Genomic DNA, 12,061 nt, shown 5'->3' on the forward strand with positions numbered 1-12,061 from the left:
ATATTAGTAAATACTTTTATAATCATTATCATGTTTGTGTTTTATTCTAGTGACCTCAATCCTAAAAAACTTACTCTAGAAGTGAAGCAAGATCAGGGAGCTTTACATGGAAGATGTTACAGTATCATGTAAAATAGAGGAATGGAGAAATATCTAAGAGTTCAATATCAAATTATGTTTGATATACATCAGGTTATTACAAATTCACATGACATGATCAGTAAAACACTAAAAATATGAGGAGTTAGCCTTTTTACAACATGTTAATGAAAAAGGTGAAAAATTCTAACAACTGAGTTTATTTGCATCAATGAATCATACAACTTTATAATAAAAATAAAAAGAACAGACTTTTAAATTGCAAAATATGTCTGGCTTGATATTATAAAAATATTTAAAGTGGAACATAAATTAAATTATACAATACCAGATTGCCCATCATGTACATACAGTTCATTTCAGAGAAAGAAAATGAGGTTAAAGGAAAATTTGTATAGGAAGAACTAAGTGACTAACATCAAATCTTGTATGAAAAAGTTTAGACTTTTACCTGTATAAATAAGCATACCACAGATGGAGTTCTCTGCTATGTACTCACCTGGGTATAACTTGCAAACTCACATTCTCTCAGAGGTGATGATTTAATGCATCCATAAGTTTTCTGGAATATTCCAGGGTCCTTTCTTTCTTGATAGCCATGCCCTGAAATGTGCTGGGGCTGCAGGTGGGATTGCTAAGGGCTCCCTCACAGAAAGACCTGTGGTCATCTCCTGGGGCAGTGACCTTGGGAAGTGCCTCTCTGGGCCCCACTACCCACATTACCCATTACTTCCTTCCTATTCATTTCAACATCAAAACTAATTCTGGCGCCAATTGTTCTTCAAATAACATAATTTCTTTTTCAACTGCAAATTACATAAGACATTTAAAACTAAAGGAGGGATTATAGGTAGCTTTTTGTAAACCATATTCAAGCAACAATGTTCACAAGCATTCAATAAACATACATGTGTGTATCTGTCACACTTGTAGCCAATACTCTAAATAAATATTGCTATTATGAACTAAAAGAACAAACTAATATACTATTACTAATTACACATTGTTTAATTCCATAATTCATATATTTGATTCAGGGTTATTATTCACCCATAAAGTTTTTTTCTTGTCTACATAGCTCAGCACGTACCTTTTCATGACTATTTGGGAAATATGTTTGCTTGCAATTTTGGTACCTGATCTCTCTCTTCATTGCTTCCCAGGTGTGTTCCCTACATGCTCAACTTTATACTCTTAGTAGAATCTGGAAAAAGAAAAAAAAAAAAAAAAGCCCTTATTTCCATCTTTGTTCACCCTAATCGATGCATGAATCTGTGTCATTTCTGTTGTCTCTTTTCAAGAGAGAGACCACACCTCTACAATTATCACACAACCAGCAGTAAAGCAGTTCAGAGATTCAGTTCCCCTGAGCAATTTTCAGGCAGGAATCTGACACTGTTCCTGGCCATCAAATAAACTCAAGGAAAATCAAGGGGACACAGCAAAATCAGAAGACTGTACTCTAAGACTTGAGTCACATTTTCTTACCTTTAATGTCCTTCTTGTGGCATTGGTTAGTGTGTGGTGTAGAAATAGTCAATGTATATTCTCTTCCAATAAGTATGAAGGTGCACCAGCACATGCATTTACCATCTTTCCACAATGATCTGTTTTATATAACCTCAAAAATTCCAACCCTGAACCAACACGAACTGTTTTAATAACAACATTACAGCTTGAAATCCTTAAAACTGTGAATTATAAATCTCACCACCTGTCAAGTCCTTGAAAATTCTAGTGATAGATTTGTTCTATTCTTCACAGAGGAACATCTATTCAGTGGCGGCCAAACTGTGAAGGTTGTTTCCAGGTCTTCCTTCTGTATCTAAGAAAGAAAGAGGAAGAGAATCCTTGATGGTCAGGATGGGGAATGTTCCCACAGCATCACAACTGCCTTCAACACATCAAAGAAAGAAAGAAACTGAGGAAGCCAAAGTTTTCTCCTTGATTTGCAACTGCAATTTAAATAGGATTCCCTGAGAGCTCATGAATCTGTAGAATTGCTTATCATTTCCCCCCAGAACTTGGAAATTTTCCATCAACATACTTTGTCGAGACAAATTTTTTTGTGGTTTTTCACTTGCTCAAGTGTTTATAAAAGTATTTTATCCCCCAAAATGAAATACTTTATTTTTGTCTTTTCAGTTAACTTCTCCTGGGTTTCTACTTGAAAATGAGTTCATTCCCAATCATGTTAGAAATGGGTCATTGTGGTTGATGGGAGGGATGATAGTGTCTGCTTGCAGAAGTAGAACAAGATGCCAGTGCACTTACCAAATGCTAAGAGCTGAGTTCTGCAATAAGACAGCAGCAGTCTATAAGGACAGAACATAGTGACTCAAGACTATGTCAGCAAAAAGTTCTTATTTTAAAAATGTATGTATATGTATGGAAAAATTATGTCAATTAGAATGTTGTTCTTAATCTCAGAAATCTATTTTAAAATCAAATGTCTTTAAAACTAAAAGCAAAATTTCTAGAGTTTAATTTTTCTTTGTAAATTTATTTGACTATATTATGACAGGTCTGTTTAATATAAGGAAATAGAGTATTGAGCAAACTGAAGGGAAAACAGGGACGTAACTACTCAGACCCTTGAGGAGTGTCCAAAGTCTTCTGAACCACATAGGAGGTGAGTCACAGCAACAACCACATTTCTGTTTTAGTTAGTTGACCAAAAGGACTGACTAGAACTGCATAGAGGAGGAAAAACTATTTTGGCTCAGTGTTTTGGAGTTTCATCCCATGGTCAGTCTACTCCATAGCTGTAGGCCTAAGGAGAAGCAGAGGATCATGGCAGATGTGTGTAGCAGAAGAATCAGCTCAGAACATGGCAACCAGCAATCAGAAAGATCTCAACTCACCAGAGGAAAAACACAACACCCCAAACCCTGCCCTCAGTGACCTATTTCCTCCAATAACATCCTACCTGCAGACAGTAGTCACCTAGTTAATGCACATAAGAGAATTAATGTGCTGATTAGGTTAGGTCTTTCATAACCCAATTATTTCATCCCTGAACAAGTATTGCATTGTCTCACCCATGAGCTTTTGGGGGATCCCTCATATCTGAATCAGAACAACTACATTTAATACAACTATGTGAAAATGATCTCTACAAGTCCATTAACAAAAGAAAAAAAAAGGGAGTAATAATGAAGAATAGGCTGAAAAATTAGGCATTGATGAGAATAAAATATTAAAATATAAATAAAAAGGAAAGGAACATAAGAAGGAGGAAAGAAAGAGAAGAACAAATTATAGAGAAAGAAAGGAGAGAAGGGAAGGGAATTAAAATAAGATATGGTGGGAGTTGGAAAAACTCCAATTAATGATCTTTTTTTAAATATGTAAAATGACTTAAATGTTTGAAGAACCAATGAGAGGAAACAGCAAAACAACATAAATACAATACAAGGGATATAAAAGAACAAACAACAAAGGCTAAAACTCCTTTGTTTCAAGGAATTTAAGATAATGAGACCACTTTCAGGGTTTCTGGTTTTGGAACCCACCAAGTATTCAGGGGTTGTAAGTGTCCAGGCTACAACAGCATATCTTCTGAATATATGTGGGTGTAGAGCTGCTACCCAAGTTAACCAGATTAGCACTGGGATGAAAAACTATAAAATTATTTCTGACATCTAGATCAGCATGCCGCTTCAAACATTGTGGGACACTCAGGTTCCAGAGTCCATTCACAAAGCCCTCAGCTTGCCCACCACTGGCACAACTAAGGGGATTCCAGTAGTTCAGTGAGCTCAATAGCTCCCTCCTTAGCATGAGTGGCAGCTCTGTGAAGCCTGCCCCATCCTCCCACCACACAATCCTCAGTTCCCAGGGAGAAGACCAACATGTCCAAATGACAGAGGCCTTTGGTCAAGGGTAGCCTAGGATCTATTCCAGCTGCCAATTGGTAGGTAGACTTTGGTGACCTTGGCATCTCAGTCATTTCACTGTATATATTACTTACAAGTCTTGCATTTTAGTCATCTTTTGCATCACTGTGACCAAAATACCTGAGAAAAACAACTTAGAGGAGGAAAAGCTTATTTGGGGCTGACAGTTCCAGAGTGTCAGTTCATAGTTGGTAGATGACATTGCTCTGGGCCCCAGTGAGGCAGCACATCATGGGGGGGCCTAGCAGAAGAAAGGTGCTTCCCTCATGGCAGTAAGAAAGCAGAGAACAGCAGGGAAGGACCACAGGGAAGATGCAGCCTTCCAGGGAACACATCCATTGATCAACTCCTATAGGCCTACCCCACCCACATGCACTTACCACCCAGTTATTTAAACTAGGATGGAATGATTTTTGCAACTCTCCAATCCAATCAATTCTCATTCCTGCATTAATACATGAGATTTGGGAGTGGACACTTCATATTCACATCATAACAGTTTCCTTCATTGGCATTTGACCAGGGCCAAAGTAGATGCTGGCTAGGACAGCACAACAATATTTCCTGTAATTGCCAGGGAAAATGAAGATGATGGGACTTTATGGTTCCAAAGCAGCAAGCTCAGGCCTGACCCCACAAGATGGCTCTCCACAGCAGCTCTCCACTTTGAAGTGCTGACACTCAGAGTACTTGTCACACACCTGCCTGCTATGCAGCTCCTAGATCACCAAAGTTCAGACTTACTTTCTGTTCTGCAGATGCCTCTATACCAATATCTTCTCTAGGTCTCTTTCTCTTTTCCTTTTTGCCACCACTCTCCCCTGCCTAGCTCCCGATATGCCAGTACAGGATTGGTGCCAGTGCACCCTTTTTCCTCTGTTCTAGTAACCAGAATCTCTGATTTTCTCCAAGTATCTCACTGTCCAATATTGAACCTCACTGTTCTCTCAGTCACCCACCTTGTTGAGTAGCTCATCTCAGCCGTTTCAGGTTTGAATAGTGGAGGAGCTGTGAGTGCTACAGGTTCTACAATGTCATCTTGACCTCCACCCCAAAGAACACCATTGGATACGTGTATTTAAAATATTATACTGAGGAAGACAAAAATATTAGAGAAAGGTGGGAGAATCAGAGTCAAAAAGAAAAAAAGGTAATTTTGAGCAACAGCAAGAAAGAAGAATAGCAGGGGATGAGATAAGGAAAAACCCACAATGAGTCAGTCCATGGTAGGATAGACAGTAGTTGGGAGGGAGAACCATTCCACGATTTGCAGTAAAATGGTAATTTTTATCTGATTTATGATATAGCAACTAAAATTTCTGAATCAATTTAGTTATAAACCAACTCTCCTTTATCTTATTCAGACATTCAAATGCACTAATTCCTACATTTTATATTGTCATGGTGCTTCTAAATGAACTTATGAATGACATAAGACAATTTACACTAACACAACAGTTACAATGCCAAAGCTAAATATATTGGAATGAATTCCACCATGGTAAGGAGAAAAAATCAATATTGAACATGCAATGTAAAACTAAAACAATAACTTTTATAGCCAGGATTGAAGAATTCAGGTAAGCAGATTTGAAAGAATAAAAAAATGTTGTGTAGATGTCTTTTGGTATTTGTTTATTGACTGAAAGTTATATTTTCTTTACTCACGTATACCATTAAATAAGTATACAATAAGAGATTGGATGTTAAAATAATAAAAGTTGTTTGTATTCAAATGCAAAATGGATCTGTCATGAATCTGTAGTGGTCACTGCAGTCTGTCCTGAATAATGTTTTATTTCATGCTACTTCAAATATTGAACTCACAGATCCATAAATTAGCTGGTCCAATTAAATCAGTTTCTTGTTTCTCAAGCTGCAACTTAGAGATACAGGATCTATTTTATGAAGAAAACTGTGTGAAAGGAAAGGACATGAAGCTACCCCTGCTATGAGAATGGGCAACTGATGGGGAAGAAAGGGAATGGTGAAGGACAGGTACATTGGCATGCCTAAAGCTTTGTGACACACCTAGTCAGCTGCAGGTCCCACACTTTATTCAGTTTCTGTTTTAAACCAAACCTTAATACCTTGAGGGCTTACCCTAAAGAGCAATGAAATATTATCTGTATTCAGCCATGTTAGTTCTTGGGAAGAAATCTAGCATATGCACTCTTCTACACTGGGCCTTGCCTGGCTGATTAAGAAAATAACAGAAAAATTCAGTATTCTTGCACATAATACCCAATAGGCATTTTATTAGTGTTGATAGGCTAGGGGGAAATTGAAATGTATTTCGTAAATGCATGATTCCAGAAGCCACATGGGAACCTGAGATTAAACAACCTTAACTATGGGAATGACATATAAGACATGTCTAAATTTGAATGATCTCTTTATTGATAATTACTCAAACAGAATTATTATCAACTGGTAGCACAAATTCACAAATTTTCAAACCACCAATTAAATTGAGAAATAATCTTTTGAAACTTCCTTTTACTCTCTGGTGCCTCTAGTTTTATTTCTTCTGTGGGCCTGGGAGGTGTCAGATCTTCACATCTGCAGCTGGTCCTGGTTTTGTTGGCAATGCAGCATCCCAAGAATACCCTTTTATTGTGCTTGAAATGGACATACTCATGGTTGACTCCCTCATGGAATCTGCCTCCTCTTCGCCTTCTGAACCTGACTGTTACTGAGAAGGAACACACTGTAGGCAGCACTGGCCCACTCAGGATTTATCTGTGAGGAAATTCATGAGGCTACACCAATTCTGTCCAAATGATAATTGACCCAACATAAATGATGGAGTCATATGATACGGTTCTGGCAGCAGAAGTTCTTTTGCTCTTCTCTATGTTCTTCCTCAAATCAGGTTGTTTTTCATTCAAAATCACTGAGCTCACCATCCTAAATAAGTCTTTTTTTTTTTTTTTTCACTTGAAATTGGTAACTTCTAATCCTCATGTCAAAGAGGATTTGTTTTGCCTCCCCAAGTTTTTGGAAAGCATAAAGTTAATTTCCAACATTCTCACAAGTAATTTTTCTCTCCATTCTTTCTTCTTTCTTTTATTAGATTCCAGGTAAGCATAAAAATCACTCTCTTTAATTTGCATGTCTGGTTATTGACTTGCCAACTCAGATTAGACTCCTGCTATAAAAATGAAAACATCATTTTTGATAGTCCAAATGTTTTTCTTCTGAAGTATATCACCTCTTAATAGATATTGAGAATCCCATAAATTTTTCTCCAAGACTATTCTTATTGTTTTGCTCTTTACGCTAGTTGGGGGTCTAATATCTTATTTTTCATCAGAAACTAACACCAATCTCTTCCACATTTTCCTTATAGCATTTTTCACTTCCTTATTTCTAAATGTGTAAATCAAAGGATTGAGCAAGGGAGTTAGGATGGTATAAACTATTTCTACTTCTTTGTCAAAGGGAAAGACAGAGGGAGGTCTTGCATATACATATATGCATGAGACAAAGAACAAAACCACAACAGCAATGTGAGATCCACAGGTGGACAGAGCTTTCCTCCGCCCTTCAGCATTGTGTGTTCTCAAGGAGAACGAGATGACACCATAGGAGACAAGCAACAAGCAGAAGATTATAATGCACATAAACCCACTAGTAACGATCATCAAAAGACCTATGAGGTGAGTGTCAGTGCAGGCCAGCTCCAGTAATGGGTACAGGTCACACATGAAATGATCGATGACATTAGGACCACAGAAGGGCAGTTGGAAAGTAAGGAGAACCTGTATAATGGAATGCAGGAATGCCCCTGTCCAGGACATCCCCACCAGAATTCTACAGAGCCTCCAGTTTATGATGGAAGAGTAGTGCAAGGGCTTGCAAATGGCCACATAGCGGTCATAGGCCATGACTGTGAGGGTAATCATCTCTGCCCCACCAAAGAAGTGTTCAGCAAAAAGTTGAGTCATGCATCCTTTATAAGAGATGGTTTTCCTTCTGTATATGGAGTCCACAATCATTTTTGGTGTGATACAAGAAGAGAAACAGGCCTCCAGGAAGGATAAGAATGCCAAGAAGAAGTACATGGGGGAACCCAGCAGTGCTGGGCTATGAAGGATGGTCACTACAATCATCATGTTGCCTACAATAGTTGCAATGTAGACCAACAAAAATAGAACAAATAGTATTTTCTGAACAGTAGGCTTCTGTGAAAGCCCCAGGAGAACAAATTCAGTTATGAAACTTTAATTTTGCATGATTTTCAAGGAAAGGGCAAATGTAGAACTCTTATTATTGAAGTTTGCTTCAGACCAGTTTATAGTTTTAGAGTCATCAAGTATTTCAGAGCATCTAAATGCACTATTGTCTTTAGTGCATCTTTTGTCATTGCAAACATAAATTTAGATATTTATTGAGGATAGGAGTTGGAGATAAGGCAGAACTGATATGGAGAAATAGTATTCATTATCTTTGAATTGCTAGAGCTTCTATAAAGATGAATAGAACCATCCATATGTAATTGAGAAGAAGAGACAAAGAGACAAGAACTCAAGAGACAGCTTTTATAATTTACTAGTAACTCCCCTCAGTGGATCATTAGGAAGCATTCTTCATTTCACCCCCAGAATGAGGAGAGGAGGACTGTAGCTGTATTATGCATTTCTGCCATTGTCATGGAAAGAGGCAGGAGTGACTAACATGCTGTCTCTGATCTGGAGAACTTCATGTCTACAAGAAGAAACAACATGTAATTTAAGCAATAGTTTTAAAGCATGGCTACCCTTGAAAACTTTCTTTAAGGTCTAATCTGAATTTTGTCTTTTCATAATTTAATTTCTTCTTTATCAAAATGAAGAATCTATGAATAAGTACCAAGTGACAGACAACACACCACAAGACTACACTAAATGTTTAGGGGTTTATTTTTTAATGACCTCATTTAGACATTCAAAGAGATTTTTACAAAAAAAAATTGCCTACCTCCAAATATTGTAATGACACATATGTGAAATAAGGAAAGAGGAACAATTATACAAGACTCAATGCTGAGAGAGTACTCTAGGATTTATATCCTTATTTCATTGACAGGAATTTTATGCTTCAAGAGATTAAGTTTAAGCAAAAACCAGATACTTGATCTGGGATGTTGCACAAAATATCTGTCTCTACACCCAAACCCTTTCTATTACATCATTCAGGAATGATGTAGGAATGATTCTTTTCTATGAAGGACTTCAGTGCTGGGTTAACTTTTCTAGAATTTCCATCCACCTGAATCGTCAAAGCTTCTGATTCTTTGTACTTTAGTGAATGAACATCTTAATGAAGGAGAAAGGAAATGATGAGGAATCAAATGATGATGGCAAATAACTTACATATGCAAATAGGTAATCACCATCTTCCAGAGTTTTCAGACTCTATTAATAATTTTACAATAATTTATACAATATGACAGGATCTAATCAAGGAAAACTCCCAAACACATTCATATTTAGCTCACATATTTATCTCCCAGGTTCATTTGGAGCATCATACTTGGAAACTTGAAAACATTGCTTATGATAATATACTCTTACTAATTACAGTTTTTATGTACTCCATGAAATGTCAGTTGCTGTTTCCACTGAAACCTTGTCCAGGAGTCATCCACATGATTGCTCCAAAATCTTACTTAAAATTTTGTAAGCCTACACTTCCCAGCAGGATTAGTTAGAATGTCTATCAATAGGACTCCTGTGGTGGTCAGATTAGTCCCTACAAGTAGAAAGTTGCTGCACTCAGAGAAAAGGGGGACGTGATATGCAGTGAGAACAACTGCCACAGTCCCTGACCCAGAGCAGAAATGACACCATGCTTATTCTTAAATCCTTCCTCACATGACCAAGGCTGATGAGTGTGTAACTCACCTTCAAAGGTATTTAAAAATTTTTTAAAAATATATTATTTAGCAAGTAGTAGAGAAGAAATTGCCTATGTAATTTTTCAACATATTTAAATATATTTGGTAGGTCTTGAATACGTCATTGTAGCCCTCAGCCCTGCATGCATCCATTCCTGTTTCAGATACATTCATTGTGCAGAGAAAACCAAGTGGAGCAGGAGATTAAGAGGAAGACAGACACTGTGTTAATCTAATAATTAAATAAATCTTGCCCTTTCACTTCCTTTTTGGATGTTTTTCAAGTAATGCATTTTTAAATTTTAAATGTTCATTAAATATAGAACACCCACCTTCTTCTTTTACCAAATTTAGGAATTTCATAAATTAGTGTCAGAACATTCAGAGTGGAGAATATAGTGGGCTGATGGTTTTGATCACAAGGATTATCATTTTAATTTTTTTGAAAAGCAATTGTCTTAAAGACAATGGGTTATTTGGAATTGACTCCTAGAACAGAAAAAAAGAGAGTAGTTCAAAAATGAGTCAAATATAAATCTATTATTTATTTAAGAGTAAGTTAGTATCCATTATTTCAGGTTTCTGATGAATATGTCTATGCTAATTTAAGATGAAAATACTAGGGGAACGTGAGTAGTACACATGATATATCCAAACTAAGCAATTTTCTGTTTATCTAAACTTATGATAGCAAAATGTTAATTTTAAAATTCTTTAAGTTTTTGCTATTGGAAAACTATCAATCCAAGGGAAATTATCCAGTAGTCATGTGTCATTGAAGGATCCAGCCTGCTCCCATCTCCTCCTTGACTCTAAATTAGAGTAAATCTCATCAACTACCTGACCCCAAAGAGTCAACTGCTTGTAAATAACATGATTTTCAAAGTATAAATTGAAAGGATGACATTAAAAATTTGTTTCAGCAGTATTTTTAAGCCAGGCCTATATATAAGCACAAAAAGAAATGAAATCAAGTCACTTTGAAAGTTTATATTTTTAAAATCACTGTATTTTAAATTATACCTCTTAAAAGAATAATGAAACTGGTTCATTCATCTAATTATTTTGTAAAACATGTTACTACATAATTTGAGAATCATAAACATGTTATTAATCTTATACTAGCAATCTCAACACTAAACTTTTATTCTGAAAGTGAAATGAGGAGAGGAAGCTTTACAATGGAAGATGGCATAGTGTCATGTGTGATGGAGAAAAGGGGACATAGCTAAAGTATTCAACTACAGAAAGATGTTTATGCAAATCAGATGGTTACATATTAATACCATATGATGGTATCAAAGCTTTTTAAACATAGTTGAAGCACTTTTACAGTAAACTAAATGAGAAAAACAAGAAAATTTCTAATAGCTTAGCTTATTTGCATTGATAAATTGAATATAATATATCTGGAAGGAAACATAAAAATGATAAAAGAAAACTAAATAAATTTTTAAACTGATATATATATCTGTTTAAGGTTTTAACAATATTTTAAATTAATCATAAGTTTAAACATACAATACCAGATTTTCCACCATCTAAAGTTCACTGAAAGAAAGTGAAGTTAAGGCAGATTGACTTGTGTAGGAGGAAATAACTGGTTAATAAAACACAGAATTTATATAAAAAATTTTAACTACTGTTAATTTTCCATAAAAAACTGTTCCATGGACAGAACCATCCTTGTCCTGTATGCACTAATTTTTAAATTTACTTTTTATGTAGTTTTTAAAATTTTATTTTATTTGTTCTAATTTGTTGTACTTGACAGTAGAATGCATTTATATATTTTGATAGACCATTCATAAATAGAGAGTAATCTCTTATTTTTCTGATTATACATATTGCAGGATCATATTGGTCATGCAGTCATACATGTACATGAGGTAATAATGTCTGTTTCACTCTACTATCAATCCTTCCCCCATACCTCTTTCCTTCCCTTCATTCCCCTATACCTAATATAAAGTAATTCTATTCTTCCTGTTGGGCCCCCCTTATTGTGAGTTAGCTTCCACATACGAGAGAAAACATTCTTCTTTGGGTTTTTGGGTTCAACTATATGCACTAATTTTGATACCATTTTAAAACAGATTCTCCTACAAGCAGCAGCATATTCTGCCCATATTTCTCCAGGAACCTTCTGTGGTCTTTCCTTTCTTGATTGCCATACTATTGA

The 12,061-nt window shown here is 36.0% G+C and overlaps 1 pseudogene; it reads right to left on the reverse strand.

The window, feature by feature from the left end:
- Positions 1-7,300: 7,300 nt before the first annotated feature.
- LOC124959743 (olfactory receptor 4C15-like) lies at positions 7,301-8,245 on the reverse strand (annotated as a pseudogene).
- Between the last annotated feature and the right edge of the window lie 3,816 nt (positions 8,246-12,061).

This window comes from Sciurus carolinensis, chromosome 11 (assembly GCF_902686445.1).
Source record: "Sciurus carolinensis chromosome 11, mSciCar1.2, whole genome shotgun sequence".
NCBI lineage: Eukaryota > Metazoa > Chordata > Mammalia > Rodentia > Sciuridae > Sciurus > Sciurus carolinensis.